Here is a 5937-nt window from a genome sequence, read left to right on the forward strand (position 1 = left end):
CACCCCCAAAAGACACTGCTATGGAACACTTTGCCCATTCAGAAAGACTCTGCTTACACAAAGTGAGAAACAGGCTGAGGCACAAGTACACACTGGCCAGAGAGAAGTAAAGGTCTGTCTGGTGAGGATACTAGGAGGAAAGTGATTGGAAGACCAGAGAGAAGGGAGTTTGGGAGCCATGTGGAAATGAGAGCAACCTGCCTGGATCTTGGGGGGGAAAAAAACCAAAACACTGAACTAGTCAGCAGGATAAATTATCCTGTGGAAAGAAGCCAGCCCCTCCTCTCGTCCACTGCAGTGCTTGAGCTTGATCGGCTTGTAAGTGGCCATCACAGCATGGACGTGTTTACCAATGGGATTCATCTCCTCGAGACTCCGTTCATTACTGCCACTCACAAATGACCTCTTTACAGCTGCAGAGACTGGCGCTGAGAACTTGTTGTTGCTCTACAGTGAGGGAACCGGTTGACCACATTGTAGCACTGATAACTGATCGTGTGGCTACTAGATTGTTAGAAGGGGCTCCGTTGGAGCTGTCCACACTGGAGGATGCAGTCATCCATCCTTATCTTAACTGACATCTACTCTATCTGAATGTAGTTTTTCTTTCTCTGCCTCAAGTGCTGCTCCCTTCACTACCTCTAAGGTGTGGCTCACACCTTGTCCAGGCCCACATATAGCACAGATCAATGGGCTTACTGTACAACGAAGATAACATCATGGAAGGCATTTGTCCTACGGTATACCAAATCACCTAGAGGTGGCCTGGCTGTGGCATCTTCTCAGGAAGACTACCCAACAGAACCAGAGTGGGCTATTCTGGAATGCAGTATCTGCAGCGAACCAAAAGGCTGAAGTGTGTCTCTGTGTCTCAAGGAGCTACAATACATGCTTCTGGGAAGCAAAATCAGGGAAGTAGGTTTGACACTCTACCCATAATTCTCAAAGACCCCACTTGAGAGTGTGAACCTCTAGTTCCTGCAACTTCAGATTATGTTGAATCAGCAGCCCTGTTTCATGGACTGTCAGGAAAGGATGCTTTATAAAAGGATTAAGCAAGATCTCCTGGATCCAAAACTATCATTCACATTGGGGCACTGTTGGCTTTTTTAGGCTGGTGGGCCAAGAGACAGATGCAAGATTAATCCTATTAATTCTGCTCCTTACAGATATGTGTCTTCTGTGTGTAAGACCTGGGAGGTGGTGCAGTCCTAGAGCCGTGGTTCTCAACCTGTGGGTCACGAGCTCTTTGGGCGTCAAACTACCCTTTCACATGGGTTGCCTAAGATCATCAGAAAACACAGATATTTACATTATGATTCATTAAAGTAGCAAAATTAGTTATGAATTAGCAACAGAAGTAGTTTTATGGTTGGAGGGGTCACCCTAACATAAACTGTATTAAACGGTCGCAACGTTAGGAAGGTTGAGAACCACTGGTCTAGCAGTTCCAGGGAGGAGTCTGTTTTCTTGTATTTTCCATTTCAAGATCTACATTTCTTGGCTCATGGTCCCTTCTTCCACATCCAAAGTCCCCACTTTCATCATGTATGTGATAAAATGCCTAGCTTCTAAAGATGCTTGTGTTTGAGCTAAGGCATCACGTAGACAATCCAGAGTAATTCACTACTATCTAACAGTGTTTAATTTAGCCCCATCTTAAAAGTCTTGTTTGCTATTCAGTATCTTTGGGGGCCACCAGAACACTATCGTATGGGAATGCTAAAAGGGCCTGCTCAGGCATGCCCAGTACACACAGTAGTCTAGGAGACTGAATAGCGAACAGCCTGCCATTCCTGGCCTGCTTCCCTACCTGTAAGGGCGTGGCCACCTGTGACCACAGCCTGTGGATCCTGGGATTAGGAACAAGGCAGGAACATAGGGGAATGGAGACCTCAGGCTGTCATAAGCTCATGTGAGAAATAGACATCCCAGGAGACAGCTTCAGTGAGACTGTTATTCAATTGGGGAGAACAATGGCTACTTAAACCTTTGGGGAGTGGGTAGAAGCTTTTGGGATGAGTGTACATCATTGACCTGGGCCAAGGTGCTGGGAATGCCTCATTTGCATAAAGAGAATGTCCAGGTGCTTGCTGGACATGACCTTTTAAGGAAAGAGGGAGTTTAACCTGTAGGCTCACCACTAGGCTCCGTGTACACCTCAAGGGTGGTAGACGTGGAATCTTTAAGGCTATGTGCACTGAGACACGAAGGACCAGGCCAGGAAAGGAGCAGTCCTGCTTCTGCCAGTCTCAAGATGAGATTTTCGGGGTTAGGAAATGCCTCAATCTCACACTAGCTCCAGGCTGGTTTCCCCCAGTCCCACAGTTCCTTAGCCCCACAGCAGTGTGTGGTTCAGCCCTCGTCAGTGTGGAAGGAGAGCTCACGGCTATTCCTTTATCCCCCTCATAGACAATTGACACACTTTCTGACACACAGCTGTCAGAGTAATTCTCCCAGGATTGGGACTCAGGCACTCCCAGTGACAACCAGCTCAATAAAGTGGAAAATTTTTGGAACAAATTTTACCCCTATACTACTGACTTTGAAGCATCTTCCCAGTGTATACTACTCCCTGAACTCCAAATTCCCATATTTAAAAATATACTGTCCATATCTTGCTGATGTCTAATAGGAACCTTTGGTTCAGAGGTCCCCAAATCAAACCCCAATTTCTTCTCACATGAAACTCATTCTTTCCAAAGCTTTCTGTGTTTGATAAATGTCAGCTTCATGTCTGTATCCAATGGATCAGATTAAAAACTTAATGTCATCCTGTACTCTGTTAATTTTTCTTGCGCAACACCACTTGGCCTACTCTAATCTCCTTCCATCTGTTTCCCAACTTCCACGTTGCCCTGCAGTCAATATTCAGTATAGATGACAGAAAACCCTTTAAAGCTTTAAGTTACACTTAAATAAAAGTATTGATTCAACTTTAATAGAGAGAGAGAGAGCGAGAGAGCCACTTCTGTCTTCAAGCTTTCCAGTTTGTCTTGTCCTTTAGAATAATCCATGCACTGCCAGTAATCAAGAAAGTTCTGCACGATCTGGCCTCATTGGGCTACAGCCATCCTACCTCTTGGCTGTTCTTAGTGTAGTAAGCATGCTTCTGCCTCTGGGATTGCTCATATGCTGTGTGCTCTATTTCCAAGGCTCTGTCAGCAGACACCTATGTCAATTTATATTCAGTCCTCTCTTTAACTCCTCAAATATCACTGTACATTGTAAAACAAAACAAAACAAAACAAAAAAACCAAAAGAAACAAGAGCAAACAACAAACAAACAAAAAACAGTGTCCCTTGCCTTGTTTTCCTTCATGGGACTTTTGCAGTCTACAGTGCATTCTTGCTTATTTGAGTATCTTTTATGCTCCACACACACACTGTAGGATGTTCTCTCTTCCATGGGAGCAAGGATTTGGTTGCGTTTTGAGCTTTGCTTCGACCATAATGGTTCTTACATTCTTAACATATAAAGAGTGAGCTAAATACCCTTCACCTAGTTTGTGGAGGCCAGGTGGCTCAAGATGAGAACTTGGGTATTTTATTTCTTAATTCAGAGATTTCCATGGTGCTGTGGTTGAGAAATAACCCCCAAGTTTGATAAGAAGATGCAGGCCCAATTTTTTTTCCCAGACCTCACGGTTCCCAGATCCCACTGTCAACTGCACATTTCGGCAGTCAGTCCGTGCCACACCTATTATTACACAGGTCGTCAGCTAACCACAGCCTGCTAGGAAACTAAATGACACAATTCATATCTCTCTAGGTTCACCCCAGAACAGCTCACCTCATCTCCAGTGTGCAGGGAGGAATGAATAGTTATGAGAAGTGTCCAGATCTTGTCTGAATCTTAGGCTACTCGCCGAATAGCACAAAATTAGGAAAACTGGGGTTTAGAATAAAGTTCAAAGCACACTAGAGAATTTAGCAGCATTTAATGGGAAGTTTCCACTCTATCAGCCATTTGCTCCCAGACTAAAAATGTAGCTCATTTAGAGTGTTTGCCTAGTATGCACAAGGCCCTAGGTTAAACCCCCAGCACCATGTAAACTAGGCATAGTGGGTGCATGATTGTAATACTGACCTTTGGAAGACAGAGGAAGAAGTATAAAAGTTAGACATAATTCTTAGGTGCACACCAGGTTTGCAAGCCTGGAACACATGATACATTGTCTACAAACAATCAAACAAACAAACAATGCGGGGATGAAGGGATAGATCAGTGGTGAACAGCACTTGCTACTCTTTCAAAGGATTGTAGTTGGTTCCCAACACTGGTATCAGGCAGCTTACAACCACTCCAGCTCCAGGAAATCTAGCACTCACTTCTGACCTCTGTGGGCCCCTGCACTCACGTGTGTGTACACACAGACACACACAAGCATACACACACACACATACACTCGCTAAAAATATTTTATTTTAAAAAATTATTCTATATATTTCATTTAAATACGTTACCTGGAAAAATGTAACCATTCATATGAATAAAGGTTTTTATCTGGTTCTCAAATCCAATTTTCAAAGCCAGACATTAAAGTTGTTTTATTCTTAACTGAAAGTTAAGTAAATAAATTATCCAGTATATGGTTACCTAAGTAGATAGCAGTCTACCAGAGAACAACAGGAGGTGTTAAGAAAAGGGGACGGTGAGTAAAAGGTCACATGTGACCTGGCGTAGTGGTAGCTTAGAAATTTAATAGCAGCACTCTGAGAAGCAGAAGCAGGTGGATCTCTGTCAGATTGAGACCAGCCTAATCTACACAGAAAGTTCCCAACCAGCCAGGGTGACATAGTGAGACTCTGACAAAAAAACCAAGAGGCACATGTGACATGGCAACAGGATGTCCAAGGGCACAAGAGAGGGAGAAAAATGGGCAAGAAATTGATAAAGAGAAACAACAAACAATCTTTGATTGAAAATGTTACGACAAGGCCTAATTCTTTATAAGCTAATAAAAAGTTTAAAAACAAGTTAATAGAATTTATAGAAAAATATTCTCAAAAAAATAAAAATAAAAATAATAAAAAAGAAAAGTATTCCCTATCATTACATAGCAAGAAACCATTAAACTTAAATCATTTAAAGCAAGATTGAGTTTCCTCCTGAGTTGGCTGCACATCCCATGACATGTTCACCTACGTTTCACTAGTGTGTCTGTGTTAAATAGAAGAGTTGACTGTGGGTAGGAAAACAGAGGTTGCAAAACCTGACCTGTGAAGGACTGGATGAGAAATGTATTCAACCCTACATGCTCATAAAAGTCCATAGGTCCTCAGATCCATTATGTAAATCACCGTAGTATCTGCATATGACCTGTATACACTCTGCCACACACGTGTGTAGTCTGTAGGTTACGTTGATCTAGTGAGGTGTGAACACTAAGGGCAGCTGTTTGGTTCCATCATTGAGCAATTGGTGGTAGGAACATTCTGCATACGCTCAGCTCTGACACATTTCCCCCTAATAATTTTATTCTGTGGTTACCAAGGAGACAGAAGGCAGACTATAGTGTAGGTTTTGATTGCCCCGCAGTCTCTGTAGCCAGTACTTACATCTGTTTATCACATAGAAGTGACCATAGACAATGCCTGACAAGTGTGTGTTCTTAGAATGATTTATTTGTGGATTCCACTCTTGAACTGCACGTGATCTTCATGTGGAATATGATTCTTCTAATGATGAAAGCTGTACACACACACACACACACACACACACACACACACACACAAGTAGTTTTATGTAACAGACATACAAAAACAAGCACTGGGTCACATACATCTGCGAGCTGAGGAATTAACCCATAAGCCTGCTGGTTGTTGCACCAACTTTGGTCCCCTCCACAAAGACCCTTCTCTTCTAGGATCCTGGAAACTTCTATTCCTGGTCACTAGACAGCATTGTAAGATGGGGATGAAGAAGCTTCCAAG

This window comes from Acomys minous (genome assembly GCF_964271855.1).
Source record: "Acomys minous genome assembly, chromosome: 2".
In the NCBI taxonomy this organism is placed as follows: domain Eukaryota; kingdom Metazoa; phylum Chordata; class Mammalia; order Rodentia; family Muridae; genus Acomys; species Acomys minous.